The sequence below is a fragment of the Simochromis diagramma genome, unplaced genomic scaffold (assembly GCF_900408965.1).
Source record: "Simochromis diagramma unplaced genomic scaffold, fSimDia1.1 OVJJ01000588.1, whole genome shotgun sequence".
Taxonomy (NCBI): domain Eukaryota; kingdom Metazoa; phylum Chordata; class Actinopteri; order Cichliformes; family Cichlidae; genus Simochromis; species Simochromis diagramma.
Window position 1 is genome coordinate 38,832 of NW_024387189.1, and position 17,942 is coordinate 56,773.

A 17,942-nucleotide genomic window follows, 5' to 3' on the forward strand; every position below is an offset into this window, starting at 1 on the left:
GCACCACAGGCCCTGGTGTAATGTGAATGTCCTCAGCCAGTAGCACAGGCCCTGGTGTAATGTGGATGGCCTCAACTAACAACTCTGTCGCTGGTGAACTATGGATGGTATTGGTCAGCACCACACACCCTGGTGAAATGTGCATGATATCGGTCAGCACCACAGGCCCAGGTGTAATGTGGATGGCATCAATGAGCAGCAGAGGCCCTGGTGTGGTGAAGATGGCCTCACAGGAAGCACTGTCCCTTGTGTAATGTGTATGGCCTCAGCCAACAACAGTGGCCCTGGTGAAATGTGGATTATATTGGCCACTACCACAGGCCCTGGTGTAATGTGAATATCCTCAGCCAGTAGTAAAGGCCCTTGTGTTTTGTGGAACGCATCAGCCAGCAACACAATCCCTGGTGAAATGTTGATGGCCTAATCCAGCACCACAGGCCCTGGTTTGGTGATGATTGCCACACAAGAAGAACTGTACCTGGTGTAATGAGGATGGCCTCATCCAACAGTACAGGCCCTAGTGTTGTGAAGATGGCCTCACAGGAAGCACAGGCCATGGTGTAATGTGGATGGCCTCAGACAGCAGCCAGGCCCTGGTGAAATGTAGATGGCCACAGCCGGCAACATGCGTTCTGGTGAAATGTAGTCTGCCTCAGCCAGTAGCACAGGCCCTGTTGTGGTGAAGATGGTCTCACAGGAAGCACTGTCCCTGGTGTAATGTGTATTTCCTCAGGCAACAACACTGGCCCTGGTGAAATGTGGATGGTATTGGCCAACACCACAGGCCCTGGCGTAATGTGAATGTCCTCAGCCAACACCACTGGCCAAGGTTTAATGGGGATGGTATCAGCCAGTAGCACAGGCCCTTGTGTATTGTGGATCGCATCAGCCAGCAACAGCAAGCCCTCGTGAAATATAGGTGGCCTCAGACAGCAGCGCAGGCCCTGCTGTCGTGAAGTGGGCCTCAGAGGGAGCACTAGCTGTGGTATAAGTGGATGGCCACATTCAGTAGCACAGGCCCTGTTGTAATGTGGATGGCCTTATCTACCAACACTGTCCCAGGTGAAATGTGGATGGTATTAGCCAGCACCAAGGGCCCTGGTGTAATGTGAATGTCCTCAGCCAGTAGCACAGGCCCTTGTGTATTGTGGATCGCATCAGCCAGCAACACAAGCCCTGGTGAAATGCCAAGCTTGCTGTAACTTTTGATAGAAGACTCAGACACACATGTTTATGGCTTTATCTTATAGAACTCAATGTCCCCGTGCTGGGCAAACAGGTTTTGCAGCTGTTTGAGCTAAGATTTTAAAATTATTCACATAATGAAAACCTATACTTTGTTTCAGGCGAGTTTCCCATTCAAATGCATGTAACAGTGAGAATCGGCTTGGCAAAAACCTGTTTGCCCCAGCACGGGATATTGATTTCCTATAATATGTAAAGCCATGAACATGTTGTCGAGTCCTCTATCAAGAAAGTTAGCAGCGTTTTATATGAAGTTTCAATAAAACGCTTTATTTCGCCAACACAATGCGATTTTCACTGTTACATGCATTTGAATGGGAAACTCGCCTGAAACAAAGTATAGGTTTTCATTATGTGAATAATTTTAAAATCTTAGCTCAAACGGCTGCAAAACCTGTGTTGCCCAGCACGGGGATATGGAGTTCTATAAGATAAAGCCAGAAACATGTTTGTCTGAGTCTCTAAGAATTTACAGCAATTTATATGAAGTTGTACAAAAACGCTTTTTTTTCGCCAAGACATGCGGTTCTCAATGTTACATGCAAGTTAAATTGTTCACCCAATCCAGGATGGATCCATGTTTTCATGTTGTTAACCCTATGAAAACTCAATGTTCTAAGCCCTAAATTCTGACCCTATTCAATGTATCCTGTGCCCCAGTGTCAACTGCTGTCATCAAGACATTTTTATCCAGAAGTCTTGTATATATTTTTCCCTTTCTAAACCATTCTCTGGCTCAAATAGATGGTTAATCAAGTTCAGTTTATCAGCAATTTCTAAAATGCTAAAACCAGCCCATTTTCTGCTAAGTGATGAATTAAATATTAAAGTGCACTTGGAAAGGTGTGCCCAATGAAAGGACTACTATCGAATCTGTATAATGTAATGTACTAATCTATGGGGACTACTTCTAATCTATCATTTTATTTCTTCCTCAGTTCAGCGGGCAGTGTACAAGGATCTTGTTCTGCTGGTACAAAAAGAGAAAATCTTTCCTTGAGACAACTGCAGAGCAAGGCAAGGGCTAAAATTTACCAGTTTTATACACTGATACAAAAAAGCGTGCAGGGTGTATAATCATGTGCATGCTACCAGTTAAAACCTCAGCTAACTTATGCAATATAAAGTTTGTAATCATGCCACTGGTGTCATTTAAATTGTAATGTAAAAAAATGGGTGTATTTGAATGACGTGCTTTATATCTGTTCACCTCCTCGTTTGTGTTGTCCTCACACTTCTTTAGGGTGAGATGAGCTTCGAACAGGACTGCCTGGTGGAAGGGGGCTGTCTGGGTCAAATGCACAACGGCACAGAGTACAAGGAAGTTCGACAGTTTCAGTCCGCCCACCATCTGGTCCGTTTTTACTTCGTGACGCGTATCTATTCTCGCTACATGAAGAGCATCCTGGAGGACTTCCGCCATGGTTTGAAACCAGATGTGGTTTTTGTTAACTCCTGTGTTTGGGATATTTCAAGGTGAGTATATTGCGTAACTATTAATAAGGCTGTTGATTTGATTTCATTAAAGAGATAATGTGAGATGAGTCAGAAGTGAGAGTGATGGAGTTTTTTGTGTGCATCTATCAGTTCAGAAGAATCATAGCACAACGTTTTGTTTTCCCAATTGAATTCCTCCCACTGTAGTGATTTTTGTTCTTCCTGTTTATGTCTGCACTGGGTGTTCTAGATACAGTTGCAGCTGGGTTGATGACTACAAGGAGAACCTTCATAGGTTCTTCGACGAGCTGCGTGAGGCTCTGCCAGAGGAAAGGCTGGTTGTGTGGAACCTCACCATGCCCTTAGGAGAGAGGATCAAAGGCGGTTTCCTGGTGCCTGAGGTCCGTTAGCAAGTCCCATTTATATTATGATTTAACACTAATCTGATCGTGTTAAACACATTGCATGTCAAAAGTCTCTTGTCATCTGGGGAAAGCTGATCTAAAAAATTTGCATAAGCCATGTGCCTGTAGTGGATAATGTGATGCCACTGTCCTCTCAGCCAAGTGCTTTTAGAGGCTGAGTAACAGCAGAAATCGAATAGCATTAACATCTGAAACCCCAAGGGTCATTTCTATTTGAAATAACATGCCCAAAATTAATAGTATAGGATATGTCAGTATTTCTTTGTTTATTCAGAGTTGTAATTGCAATCTTGGTATCAAAATAAAGCTTTTGAGACTTCATCAGAGGTGTAACTATTACAGCAGATGCTACTGTGTCAAAGTGGGGATGCCTAAATTTCTTTATAAATTTTAATAAATATATTATGGTGCGATCTGTAGTTTTTTTGAGTTTTTTTTAAATACTTACTTTATAAATTAAGTATTTAAAAGATTATTTAATTATTAATTATTTAAAATTATTAATTTATAAATTAAATAATGCAGAGCAATAGCTCTGCATATTAATTTTTTTTATTTTACCATCTTCTGTTTTGAGCCTTAAAGCTTTGCCTTCCCCCTTATTTGCCTCAGATTGAGCACAAGGCACCCCAGTTGCGCTACGATGTGATTGAAGCCAACTTCTACAGTGGAACTCTGGCCGATGTCTATGGGATGGATGTGTTGGACCTCCATTTCCAGTTCAGATTCTCACTGCAACCATCGAATGAAGGACAGAGTCCACTGGAACGCAGTTGCTCATCGCAAGATAACTTCTCTTCTGTTACAGCACGCTGCAGAGGCCTGGGTGTGATATTGCCCTGTCCTGTGACTGTATGGTGAAAGGAAGTCAGGAGTCGCACGTACATGCAGGAAAATATTTTGCACTTCTAGGATAAAATGTGGTTTGTTGGTGTCTAAGCTTTCTGCAGGGTTTGAACTTCACCTTTTTTCTCCCTTTTTTTGGGTGTAGATCACACGGAGGTTGCTGAGGAACAGCCAACCTATAACAGTGCTCCAAAACACACAAGTAAGACGTTTATGCAAACTTTGCAGAGACCTTGAACACAGACTTATTGTTTACAAAGTTTGGATAATGACCGTAGTATTACTGAGAATCTTGTAGTAAAGAAGCAACAGCAAATTGAAGCTCTGACAACATGTATGTGGGTATTTAAGTGGACGTGGCTTTTTACCCCTCAGCCATAAAAGGCTTAAGAGGTACTGTCATCACCAGAACAACAACTTGTGTATTTATGTGTGGGCAAGTTAAGCAGATTTCTCTATGGTCAGGGTTGTTTCGTCGCACATTGTTTTGGCAAGTTCTTGACATCGCTTCAGGGCGTCTTGTGTGTTTTTATGTGGGCGTAGATATTTTTCAAGATGAATGCAGAAAAACCTGTCTCAAAAGTACCCATGTTATGTGCAGATGTAGCTTGACAGTTTTAATTTTTGCAGCAGCTTCTCAGCTGTTTTTATTAGTGTGTCAAAGTACTAGTAATGTCCTACCAGTTATTAGAAATAGGAAAGACTGCTACTCATTCCCGGTCTTTAAGGTGTTTCTGCACGGAGAAACTGTTGCAGTAGATTTTATCAGTGTTGATTGTAGGTTGATACAAAACAAATATCTAAAAAACAATCAAAGGAATGACTACAGCCTTGCAGACTGAATGCATCAATACACAGAATGCTCCTTTTAAAAGTGACCCTTTTTCTGCTGTCTCTGTTTCACAGACTGGCGCTTGTCAGAGATACCCTTACAATGGCTGCCGGGCAGAGTTCTTCAGCGATTCACTCCCCACTAACTACTTGAACTTGAAACCCAGGGCCACAGATGTGTCACCTAGAATCTGCTGGAACGCAGAGAGCTGCACTCCCACCAAAACCTCACCACAGAGAAATCAGTACAGAGAGACTAGAAATGGTAAGTGTGCATAGAGTGGAATGTGGACATACTTGTAATGGAATGAAAAGATAGACAACCCATGCTGGAATTCACTCTGCTGTCAAAATAGTTGCTTTAAACTCAGGTATCGATGTCTTTTGATTAGTTGCTGATTAGCTTTTTCACCTGTGCAAAGATGTGATAACTTGAAGCTACCATGTCGGCTCCAGATAATAACATGTCCTGTTGTCCTGCAGGTTTTGACTACAGGCCTCTGCACCGCTTTGAGCCCTACCAGGAGTACAATCATCAGCATGTGATGAGAAGCAGGCACGCCAGACACCACTATGCCCCGTACACCCAACACAGACCCTTTACTATGGCTACCATGGCGGCTACTACTGAATAGGTGTTTTTACAAGCAGCAGACGCGTCCAAATTCTATTCGCGAGTATCTATTCATCTGTATCATCAGGACATTTTTCATTTTAACTGCAGTCCTGTGTTTTACATCTACTAATAAGAAGCATCTTTTTTTTTGTACATATACAATAGTTTACCCTTATTACACATTTTCTTAGTTGTCTAAATTCAATCTTTCTGTCACCAACAAGACATTTTAAATTTCAGATTTCAAAGTTTGTATTTTGTGCTCTAAAGTTAAAATTAAAGTGTTGACTGTTATTGCTAAAATGTGTATCATTATTCTTCTTGTCTCTTCACATTTCTCACAGGTTGGATATAGTATAGAATTGGTGGGTGGGGGGGGGTTAAACCCTGAACACTTATATTAACAGCTATAGTTAATGTGGTTGTGTCTGCAAAACTCCTTTGAATAATGTTTCACACACTTTCTTGGTGAGTACGTCTTAAGTTAATGTAGGTTGAAACCAAAATAAGCAGACAAACTGTCCAGCTGGCACTTTATCATATAGTGAAAGTTTACACTGTAATATAAACGTAAACGTACATTGAGTATTTCTTGCTCAGAATTGGGCTGCTATCTTTATTGTCCGACTTGCACAAATACAAAAAAAAAAAAAAAAAAACCTCATTCATTGCAAATGCAGGTAAAAATTGCTTTGTAGTTCTTCCCATTTGCACGAGTGAACATTGGTACAGAACTTCTTCAATAATGAAATCATGACACCTTAACAAATTCGGGAGTCCTTGAAATTCAGAAAAACAATCACTTTTATAAAGACAACTTCTCTGGGTCTATAATATTAGTGCTATAAGTGGAAACAGTTCCTGAGAAAAGTGAAAAAGACAAATAGGAGGAATGCTGAAGTGTTAGCTGGAATAAGAAGGTACTCTGTGTGATCCTACTGCTCTAAACCATGAGGAGACTGTGCACTTGCTGCAACTGCTGCTTTGATAGGACGAGACGGTGGACTTTATTCATTGGCCACGTTGCGATTCCATGCACCCGTGGACAGGAACCGCAACATGGCCAATGAATACAGTGTCTCCCTGCTTCTCTTCCTTGGCCTAGGAAACAAAAAATATGCACATGAAATATATTTTCCACTGTTGTATAACATGAATCATTTATATTCTTTTATACTACTATAGTAATACCTTAGTAAAAGAGGTGACTGGGAATGTGGCAAAGTCAGAAGAAGCCTTTGCTCCAGGCTGATATGAGACCACATGTTCGGCTACCTCACCCTGAAACAGGAGACTTGGTCAGACTGCTTGCTTTTGCACTGCTGTCAGATAACAAGACAACATAAGGATTGTGTAATAGAAACTATTTTTTGAAGCGGCACCTTGAGTTTATCCAGAGCATCACTGAGGTTCTGCAGACGAGCTGTCTGCTCCAGGAGCTGAGCGCTTGCACTAACTGTAAGAAATGAAGGAGTTATAAAATAATTGCTCAATGCATTAGCAAACTCACAAAAGTCTTCTTCCAAATATGAAAATACTTTAAAACCTCTGTGTCCACATACCTGCCGTCTTTCCAGTGATGTCCACCACTTTAACCTCGGCACTCAGCTTGAGCAGGGTTGCCAGCAGCTGGTCAGTCCTTCTGTATATCCCTGTGTTTAGTCCCTCTGGAGGCTCTTTCTTTAGACACTTGTGGGAGTTTAGCAGGGCGGAGCGGCGGCAGGGAGGCTAGCTGGCTCTCATTTTCTCTGCCTGTAAGTTATGTAGTTTATTATTATAGTTTTGTTTTGATATAAATACACACACACACACACACACACACACACACACACACACACACACACACACAAGAAGTATCTTCCCTATTTTTTTAAATTCCTTTTTTTGCATATTTGTTAAAAATGTTTCAGATTATCAAACAAGTTAATATTAGACAAAGAAATTGTTTTTGTTTTTTTAAAACATTTAAAAAATGTAATTTAAAAACATTTTGTTTATACTCTGGTTATTTTTTGTCTTTTATTACCATTTACTTGATGATCTGAAACATTTAAGCGTGACAAATATAGAAAAAAATGATGAAATCAAGACGGCTTCTGTAAATTCACACACATACACACGCTTGAATCTAGCATACCTTGAGTCTGTTGTTTTCATTCTTAAGGTGTTTAATAGCCAGCCTCTGGGCCTCAATCTGCTGCCTGAGGAGAGGAGAGTCCACCACCTGCATTGGCCCTCCCATAGAGGGAGGCAGACCTGATGGGGAAAAATAAAATGATTGTGGAAACAACGACACCTTGTGGTTCTCCTTAGATGGTGCCGATTCGCCTCACTTTCATTAGTTAAAGTCTGGTAGGAAAAGTTTCACTGTAATAGAATATACTCAATTTTTGCAAGACTTCTTATAAAATCCAGTTAATTGCAATTGCTTTTCTCTGGTTAGAACAATTACATGTGACATTAATATAAACCACCATCAAATATAAAACACCATCAATTCAGCTGCTGAGAAGAAATGAGCATAAATAAGAAGTGGGAACTTCACCTCCTGCTGATCCCTGAACGATGGAGGCAATTCCTGAGGCAGGTGGACCTCTCAGGCCTTCAATGGTCATCTTTGACTGGTTACTGAGTCGTTGTTTCAGCTCTGCCTTCTCAGCCTCCAGCTGGTCAATATCAGCCTGCAGAGCATCCATTGTCTCCTCAAACTCCCTAGAGAAGAGTAACGGGGAGGGTCAAATGAGGAAAACATCGCCATAATAAAGAAAATGGAGAGGAAAATTTCATTGTTTATTAATCTTACTTTACTTCTTCTTCAGCAGGGCAAGGTTCTCATCCAGTTTTGTCTGAATCTTCTCCACACATTCATCAGCATCTTTGGTGGAGGTGTCCAGCTTCTTCTCCAAGAGGCTGAGGCGGACATGGGCCTCACTCAGCTCCTCACCCTGAGATAAAAAGGAGATACAGTGCCATGCTTGTTATACCTGTCTGTTCAGTTTTCATCTTTCCAGTCCCTTTCACTTCGAAGTGGCAGGTCCTTTTGCACAACCTTTCTTCAGCATGTTACCTTAATCTTGAGAGACTTCTTGAGCTCCTTGATGACGGTTTCTCTGTCTTCTAGTTTGACTCCCAGACCTTCGGCGTCAGTCATTTCTGCCCTGACTGTGGCTGCTCTCATTTCCACTGGAAGAGTCTAATTGGTGAAGTGAGAATTAGTCTGAAAAGTCCCAAACTGGGGACTTCACCATGTGAAATGAGTACTGTGAGACTGTTCAACCACACAAATACCTTTCCCTGTGGTTTTTCAGCATCATACTCTCCTTCCTGCATGGCTGTAGCCATCTTGTTCATGGTGGTGATGACAGAGCTGCAAGACTGCCGCATTAACTCTGGACCATTTACACCATGGGAGCCATATACCTTAGAGAACAGAAAGCAGATTGTGATAATAGCAAGAGATTAAATCAACAGTGCTTAATACACAACCTACTGAAGTTGTGCAAAATGCTCAGAACACAAGATCAAACATCTGATGTGCTAAGCGTGCCAATTAACTAGAACTATAAGTCCTTACATTTCCCAAAAAAAAAAAAAAAAAAAAAAAAAAAGAGGTTTTTGCCTTTTAAGAGGCCTGAGCAGCTGTTAAATGTGAAAGTACCTGCTCCACAACCTTGCAGGCAATATCCTCCAGTTTAAGAGCATTGAGACCTTCCTGTTCTCCCAGTGAAGGAACCATCTGAGCTCCAGCTGCAGCTACCTCTTAAAGTACCGCAACCACACGGGTCAACTGACGCCTGCACTCGGTCAGCGTCTCTGAAACCTGCCATATGAGGAGAGACATGTCAGGCGTACAGCTGTAATTATACAGATCCCAATCAGCAATGGTGCGTTAGTTTGTATGACATGTTTCCGTACCTCTGGTCCAAAACTGAGAGCAGCGGGGACTCCAGCTACATCTGTTCCAGGCATGCGACGGCGGATCTTCTGATATCAGAACAGGAGGTGTCCAGGTCCTTCAGAAGGACTGCTAAACCAGAGCTCTCCTGTCCTGATGACAGGAAGGCGCGCAGACGAGCTACCTCCACTACCATACAGTCCAAGGCACTCTGAGTAAACTGGAGGTGAAAAGGCGGCATGTGTCATTTAAAGGAAAACCCGACACTTCTTTTTCCTTACAGATTTATACATTTTGGACATATTAAATAACACTTTTTTATAATAGTGTTATTTCTGGTTTATAGCCCTGCATTACAAGTGAAACGGTAGAAATCTTTTTAACTTTGCTTTTAAACATGCTTGATGTACCTTAATGTGATCAGCCAGCTGCACTGTGCAGTCTTCAGTGTGATCTGCTAGATGGACACTATACAGTTGCTGGAAGACAATATAACAGATACTTGATATAATGAACATGTGTAACTGTAGATGTCAGTGAGTTTATAACAATTTATACGACAACTGAAATTTCCAGTTGTGACGTTTTAATGTAAAACACATCCCTGCGTTACCTGATAGTACTTGATGGCCTTAGTGAGAGGTTCCACCTGAACGGTCTCATCCAGCTGATCTTTATGAAGCAGATCTATGAAATAATCCAGAGAGCGTTCATGGAAACTCATTTCAGAGTAAAGGGTTCCCATGCGCTTAAAACGTCCACGCTGCAGGTGTTCAGAGCCCTAAACGAGTGCAGGGAAAAGGAAAAGAGTAAAACACATCGACCCAGTGATGAAGGTATGTTCACCTATTTTATTCCTGCATCTTTATTGGTAAAGCTGCGATATTTACTGTTCATATTTATGCAGGGTGGCCTGCAGCAGGCTGAGGGAGTAAACCAGTCCTGAAGCGAAGCTGCGCTGTTCTCCCGGAGGCCCTCTGAGCCCTGTTCCCTGCACCGGGTTCCCGTTCAAGTCAAACTTCTCCTGTGCCTGTTTACTGATGAGTTCAGCCTTCGGACAAGAAAATATCGACCACATACAGACACAGCTGAGTAAGGATTTGGGAAAGCTCTTTGAAAAACGCACTACAACCAGGTAATTCTAAAATCGAGCACAAGAATTCAAACCTGTCATGTGTCTGCCTCATTCCCAGGCTCATCTGCAAGGTATAAGCAGGAGAACCAGAATGCAGTCATGGTCCCCACCATGGCGAAGGAAGGAGTCTGGCATGAAGGAGGTGAGGAGGGACACCTGTCTGTTCGACTGAGCTACTTCCATTTTCCTCAGCTCCATCTCAATGGCCTGGAGACAAAGAGTGAGGTTAGTTGTTTAAATAAAGAAAACCAACAGCACTGGCACCGAGGTTGTATGTCACCATGGAGCTCTCTTACCTTGGCGTAAGCCTTGGTCTCTGCAAACTTGATCTTAAAGTCAAACAGCTCTGCAGGTGGTTGCTGAACTTGTTCTGCATTTGCATTCTGCTGACTGATCAGCTCCCTGTTGGCCTCCTAATGCATAAAACAAACCTTTTACAGCATCAGGACAATAGAACTGCAGGCCTGCAGAATTACCCCTCCATCCACCTACCTGAAGTGAGCCAGTGAGTTCTCTGTATTTGTTGATGGTCTGCTGGTAATCAGCTACAATCTCCTGGGCAGCTTCCACCCTTTTGTCTGCCTCTCTGACCTTTGCCCCACTCAGATCGAGCTGTTCCCTCAGCTCCATCTCTGTTTCTCTGGCATTCTCATCATTCCTCTCATTGATGGCTTCCTGTTAATGCAAAAAGAAAAAAGAAAAAGTGGTTGGTCTGCTATAAATATCTCATTCAAACCTTTTCCTCACACCTTCGTCCTGGATGTGTCATGTTGGAGATTTAAGGAGTGTCAGTTGTATTCTATTAGATCTATTATAAATACAGCTGCACTGACCAGATCAGTCACGGTTTCTCTCAGCTCTCTGACTTTCTCCTCAAGGTCGAGGTTCCTCTCCGTCAGGGTCTCCACCATCTCCTCTGAGCCCAGAGCAGCATCCACCTGACACACACACACACACACACGCACGCACGCACGCACGCACGCACGCACGCACGCACGCACACGCACACGCACACACACCTTTAGTTTCCACAAATAAGTCTCACAAGTTTTCAGATTAAGGACATGCATCTTTGCTGTCAATGACTAGTCTCAATAAATATTTTTTACCATGTATTATGAGCTACTGTGAACCAGTAGAACCTAAATAAACCATTGCCTTTCTGTATTTATGTATACATCCTTTACCTGTTCCTTCAGTTCATCGATGTAGCCTCTGCCTGCTTGACGTCTTCCTGCAGTTTTTCTTTCTGAGTCCTCAGAGTCTCCAGCTCCACGTTCTCTTCTCCGTCTGCTTCTGAAGCTTCACATGTTCCTGTTTCTCCGAAGCAGACAGATCTCTCATCCTGAGGAGGAACCAGAAAGAAGAGTTTTTTTGGTTTGTTTATTTGTTTTTTTAGGACTTGTCTTCTCTTACTGCTTTTTTACGAGTTAAGGCAGGTTAATGTGATTTCTTTTTTATTTATCTGTACGCAGTGTAACAAAGAGCAGGCAAATGCCTTCATTTAAAAAGGTATTTGCTGCTGACCTGACCAGCGCCTCCTTGAGTCTGCTGTTCTGCTCCTCCAGCTGCTTGACCTGGTAACTGGAGGCAGCTCCATCTGAGCCTGCAGGAGGAAACAGTGCACAGAAAGGTGGACAGCACTTGATGAGAAGTGAGCAGAAATGAGATGGATACAGAATACATAAGAAGACCTTGTGGATGACTTGAATAGCAGTGGTTATTATAAACTGCTGCTTTTTTTTTTCCCCAAACGCACCTTTCTCTGAAATCTCATGCCTAAGGATCTCCAGGTCCATTGACAGCTCCTCCACTTTCTCTTTCAGGCTATCCACCTCAACCTGGAGCGATTCTGCTCTCTCTTCTGCCATCTCTTTGTCCAGCGTGGCCATCTCTATGGCATCTGCCGTGTCAGACATCTCCTCCATGTAGCGCTCCTTGGCCTCCTGTGCCTCCCTGGCTTCCTGTGAAGTAAGAAGGTATAAATAAAGCATTAAACTGGCAAGCCTGATGAGTTAAGAGGTTGTTCCTTCATTCCCAAAACCTTGAGAAAAAAGACATCACACTGTAGCACCGATGACTATTTAAGTTCATCCATTCCAGTCTACCTTCTTGGCCTCTTTGAGTTGTTTCTGCAGCTCGGCCTGCTGCTCCTGCATCTTGTTCTTCCACTCCTGAAGCTGCTCCAACTGGATCTTGTGTTTCTCCAGTTCCTTAAGCTTGGCTTTGTCTTCTGTTCGCTTCATCTTCAAAGTCTCCAGTTTCTCCTCCAGGGGACCAAAAAAAGCAAAATATTAATCAAGTCCCACCACTAAAATCCCAGACGCATGATGTATAACATATACGATGTTACTCCAAATTCCATTTTATTTTTAGAGAGAGAGAGAGAGAGAGAGAGAGAGAGAGAGAGAGAGAGATAGAGAGAGAGAGAGAGAGAGAGAGAGAGAGAGAGAGAGAGAGAGAGAGAGAGAGAGAGAGAGAGAGAGAGAGAGAGAGAGAGAGAGAGAGAGAGAGAGAGAGAGAGAGAGAGAGAGAGGGAGAGAGTCCTACAGTTCAATCATTTCCCTTAGAGACAGTGATGTAAGGATGTCATCACCAGAAAATTCCCCGTGAGGACATGAAAACCATGGATAAGTATCGAGAAGGTCTGCTGAGGATAAGTTTTCCCCCCTGATGTTGTTAGTAAACACATGCCAGGCATCATCAGCATGCATGTAGCCATTAAGAAACTCTACCTGCTTGGATATGGCAGGTTCCACCTGGTTATAATAAGACGGATGAAATACAACAAAAATCAATTCATTTTTAATTTTTTTATTTTATTTCTTATTTATGATTGGAGACGAGATGAGCTGACAGAACTGAGAGGATTGAACATGAACCTCATTAAAGTTCTTTCCTTTCTCTAAGAAGAGCCTCTTCTTTAGGTTAATGGCCTACCTTGCTCAGAGTAGCTGGAACAGAAGCAGCTGCAGCTGCAGGTGACCCGCTGGGCTGAGGTATGACAGGGGCGCCCAGAGCACCCTGCTGGGAGGACAGGCCCGCCTCACTGACATCACCAGACAGAGAGGATCCGAGACTCTCACGAGATGCCTGTTGACGAAAGCAGATTATGAAAGGAATGTGACGAGCGGGAGAAGTTTAAAAATAAAACAGGCAAAAAACAGAAGAAGAGGTGTGCTGTAAAGCATCGGCAAACAATCCAACTATCAAAACAGGAGTTTGGACCACAGTGAACAAGAACCTTCAATAAACCCAGTGGACGTTGGAAGATTCATCTGTGAAATGAATGTGATACAATGATTACCAAATATAATCACCTCCCAGTGTCCCTTACATGAGACACCACCCTGCAAGTATACACCTGTGCCATAACGTCAGTAATGTGCTTCACCCCTCTCCCTGTGAGGTGTCAGCTGAAGCTCTATGACACGATGGAGCGTACCCTGAGCGACAGGCTGGAGCGACGGACCAGGAGGGAGGGGAGGGAGGTAGCTGATGTGAGACCCGTTTTCCACTGCCACAGTGTGATCACAGAAACTGTGTCAGAGCAGTTACTTAAACTAAATGCAGGTTAGACTGAAGATTAATAACGAAAGCTTTTAGTACTACCCCTTAATGTTATCATACACAACCAGGTTAGTGATATTAACATCCTGTTTTTAGTCTGCCCCTCCTGAGTCAACGAAAGATCACACACCTCAAGTAACTATTACTCATACAATTCTTTCAATGTCAAGTATTTCATGAGGAGAAATCTGCTTCTTATGGTCCCAGAGTCTACTGTTCAAACATTAAAATAATCAAACTTTTCAGAATTAACTCATGTATTTGCATTCCATTTGTCCTCTCCACTCTGCTATAGGCGAGCTCACCTTTGCCAAGCGGCGGGCAGAGGACTGGAGGAGATGCGTGCACGCACACACGCACGCACACAGATATACATACATCCAGTGGTAAAGCAAGATAAGAGATTAGAAGCACGTAAGAAGCATTTGCTGTTAGTTTTGTATTCACAGATCATTACTTTAATACAGCATATGGTCAAAAGCACTGGGCCATGAATCTTTGAATTCAGGTGTATTAACTCAAGTCCCCAGCCATGCAGCCTGCCTTTACAAGCATTTATGAAGGAATGGGTCATTCTAAAGCACTTGCTGAATTTTAGCATATACTGTAACAGGGTGCCACCACTGCAACAAGTCAGTCTGAAATTTCTTCCCTCGAAAATCTGCAAAAACTGAAAATGTTCTGAAATTAACTTCAGCAACTCAGTCATAGCTTGGCACACCACCAAAGTTAAGGAGCAGGCGAGCCAAGTGCTGAGACACACAGTGCATAAAAGCCACAAACTATCTACCGACTCTAAAACTGCAAGGTTCCAAACTTTCTCCGGCATCAACATCAAACTGGGTTTCCACAGTTTCCATGGTCGAGCAGCTGCTGTCGGTGTAATGTGTAGGTGGCCCAGTACTTTTGTCCACATAGTGTAGCTGCATGCACCATTTAAAATCATCAAGAGCAAAGTTAATCTTGAGATCACAGGGACAAGAAAAAAAAACTGAGATCATGCAACAATGTAAAACTGAAAAAAAAAAAAAAAAAGAATTCATTGAATTATGACACAAAGAGAACTGACATGAACAGCATCAGGAGAACCTGAAACTGTCACCGTGTTGTCGTCTACGCATGTACACGACATGCCTTCACCAGAATAATAAATAATAAAAGCTTAATGAAAGTAAAGTGGGGAAACCAAAAGAGAATGCACTGAAAATGGCACCTATCACAAGTTATGTCTTTATGACCCGTGCAAATGTCAACAGATAAAGAGCTTAAGTGCAAAAAGATGAACTGCTGCATTAGCACGAGTATAACGCAGACCAAGCAAACGTGCTGAATTTAAATATAGCTCTAACTTTTTAATGCTCGCTGGTTGCTGAAAGAGGTATCCAGAAAAACAAAACATGAGAATTCAGCCCAGCAGCTGAGAGCCGAAACAAACAACATCGCATCATAAAGGAGGAAAAAAAACAAAACTAAAAAACAACAACAAACGGCTGGTCTGCAACAAATGTCACAACTAGTGGGGTCAAACTGATCACCTTTTAATAACAACTGTCACAATGAAAATTTTAAATTTAGGGGTTATTTGGATGTTTGTTTAATCCAAAGTACATGCACCAATATTAAAATCCAAGTAACCGACTTGTCGCATTTTTACTTAATTGACAAATAAAAAAAGTGAGATCAAAAATGTGTTTGCCTACCTGTTTGCTTGTTTTGAGAGTTTCAGGAATGTCTAGAAAAAAATAATAAAATAATTTATTGCACACTCTTGTTATCAATACTTACTTTGAGGCATTATGTTTTAGAAACGCGAGTATCAGTTGTGGTCCTTGCTCACCTTTTTGCTTAAGTGTCTTTGCTGTTCCAGACTCAGGGGTATCTGGTGAGGTGGCACTGGAGCCATCTCCTACCACCTGGATCTGTACAATGGAACAAAAATGTGTAATCAGGACAACATTTGAAAAAACACAAACAAATTACAAAGCTTTATTTTGAATAATGAACAAATATGGACACAAAACAGAAGAAAAGTTGAGAATAAAAGATGTCAGTCTGCCACATTTGTACATTTATTATGTCATCTGCCTGTTTGGATCTTTAAAGTTCAGTGCTGATGCCATAACACCATCATCAGTTCCTCTTGTGCCCACCGGTAGGTCACTAACCTGGGACTGCCTGACGAATATGCCGTGATTTTCCTCACAGGTGAAGTAGCGTTTGCCCTGCACGGTGCCATCGTTCTTGCCTTTTGGCTCATCCAGTATGACACCCACCCATTTCCCAGAAGCAAAGAGGGTAGCGCCAATGTAGGCAACAGTGCCGCGCTGACCCTTTCCTGTCACCTTGACTATAGAGCCAATCTGGGAGACAAAAAGTAGATAAAAATTCTTTGAGTTATAAGCCATGTTATTCCTTCCTTTGTTATGTCTGCATAGAAAAAGGACCCACCTTTGGAGGTTTACTACTCTCCACTGTTCCTGTGCTGCTCATTCTGCTGATCAGTGGGCTGGTCAGCTGAAGATACAGGTAAAGAGAAAGAGGTGAAAGGGTAGATAAACAATAATAAATAAGGAGTACAATGTGTGGAAGGAAAGAGACAATAAATAAGGAAGCCAAAGTTATGAAACACTAGAGAATTTATTGTTTATATTTAAGAATTCCAAAGTACCATCACTCTCCTTGCTTTAGCCTTTAACATCAAGTCTTAGGAATCGAAAATATTCAATGACAAAACAGCCCTGAGGCTGCACAGCACAGAAGCATACTTGCAGCCAGTCATATGGTGCGGACTACAATAAACAAGAAAGTATCTCTGCCTTGCTCAGACAAAGGCACACATTGAAGACAAACTGGGACTGTGGTAAGAGTCTAATCCTTTTATAGAGATGTAGAAGCATGTGAATCCATGCTATCTTAGTTTGAACCACAGGGCAGGATAAATCAGAAGAGGTTTAATATTTCTGGGACAGAGGATTATACTCACTAAAACAAGACGGCGAATGAAAATAATTCACCTACCGATTCATTGGTTTTAGACAGACAGACCTTTTAAAAATCTACTTGTGTGGTAAATATTAAGACAATAATGTTATTCTCATCGACAGGTCTGTCTATACTTTTTTATAAATTACTAAAAATACGTATCAACTCTGATGAAGCCAATAGATGTGGATGGATTGCACATTGACATTATGGTGAGTCTCACAAATCCTTACTTCTTAGCATTATAATGCAATAACTCACTGTTACTTTTCAAATTGATTAATCAAAAATTATCACTGTTGTATTAATTTCAGCATCATTTGCTGTTAAGTACTCATGTTACTCACCCTGGGAGTGTAAGAGTGACGTCTGTTCAAAGCCATAATTAAAGTTTAATACGGTTTCACTGCAGCCGAAAGAAGACTCAACTTTTTCTCTACTTCCCCATGCTCTCCGCTTTTTCAGAGAGAGGGGAGGATAACACAAGAGTGCGATTACAGGGAGGGATCACAAAACGTCACAGCTGATTTGAACTGAGAGATGGAGGGTAATATTTAACCAGCTGAGACTTGGATGTTGGTTACTTTAAGGACCCATTCAAACAGCTATGAGATCAACTTTTCATTAATCTGATTTACTACAGCTAAATGTACATGACATTCAAGTGAGACTTATGAAAACACACAAAAAGGTCGGTTATATTACTTTTAGCCATTATTCCCATTCATTCACATAATATCAACCCATGGTATTTGCAAGACTAGTACATGCTAACAATGAACAAGTTAAAGATTGAGGTGGGTCACAGGTGACACACACAGGCTAACGATTACTTCCGGTCGAACTGTTGCTCAGAGGGTCGAATACTAAATAAGCTACTTTACAGGTTTATTTAAACTAAGAAGCAACAAGTCAGATACGCACTTGCAAAAAGTAAATGCATCCAAAGAAAGTCAAAGG

The 17,942-nt window shown here is 42.0% G+C and overlaps 2 pseudogenes; one reads left to right on the plus strand and one right to left on the minus strand.

Moving 5' to 3' along the window:
* The first annotated feature begins 625 nt into the window (after nt 1-625).
* Nucleotides 626-5,434, plus strand: LOC120745186 (annotated as a pseudogene).
* Nucleotides 5,435-6,267: 833 nt separating this feature from the next.
* LOC120745187 lies at nt 6,268-17,481 on the minus strand (annotated as a pseudogene).
* Nucleotides 17,482-17,942: the final 461 nt, after the last annotated feature.